This window comes from Sinocyclocheilus grahami, unplaced genomic scaffold (assembly GCF_001515645.1).
Source record: "Sinocyclocheilus grahami isolate Dianchi unplaced genomic scaffold, SAMN03320097.WGS_v1.1 scaffold28659.1, whole genome shotgun sequence".
NCBI lineage: Eukaryota > Metazoa > Chordata > Actinopteri > Cypriniformes > Cyprinidae > Sinocyclocheilus > Sinocyclocheilus grahami.
This window is the reverse complement of record NW_015520675.1, coordinates 2,104-2,535: the sequence shown is the minus strand read 5'-3', so window position 1 is coordinate 2,535 and position 432 is coordinate 2,104. Positions and strand designations below refer to the sequence as shown.

At 46.8% G+C, this 432-nt stretch overlaps 1 long non-coding RNA gene across 1 annotated transcript; it reads right to left on the bottom strand.

Annotated features, from left to right (window-relative positions):
- Positions 1 to 8: 8 nt before the first annotated feature.
- LOC107580261 (uncharacterized) lies at positions 9 to 413 on the bottom strand. Its single transcript, XR_001608616.1, has 3 exons — positions 368 to 413; positions 166 to 273; positions 9 to 70 (listed from the first exon to the last, which is right to left on the bottom strand). It is a non-coding gene; the product is annotated as an uncharacterized lncRNA (long non-coding RNA).
- Positions 414 to 432: the final 19 nt, after the last annotated feature.

The following is a 432-nucleotide window of genomic DNA, read 5'->3' as shown; positions in this document are numbered from 1 at the left end:
AAATCACTTCAATCACCTTTTCTCCTTTCTCCCCATCTATACCTGGCAGTCCATTTGCCCCCTGCGGACCCTGAAGAAAGATTTGCAGCAATTTTAACTTGACGTTCTTCAATGTCCTTCATGTAGTGAAGCTTTTCATCAAGTATAGTAGGAAGAATCACTTACTGGAATACCTGGGGGCCCGTTTGGCCCGGGGTTCCCTGGGGGTCCTATACTTCCACGGGGTCCTGGTTTTCCAATGACCCCACTGACCCCCTGAAGTCCTGGAGGACCCTATAGTAGACAATTATTTAGAACAAATAAGTGTTTAGAAATGATCAGCCAAATAGAGACATAATGTAAATGAAAGAGCTGATTGTGTGCTTACACATGGCCCATCTGTTCCCTGATGCCCGGGATCTCCTTGACGGCCCTGCAGAGATGTAACCCATG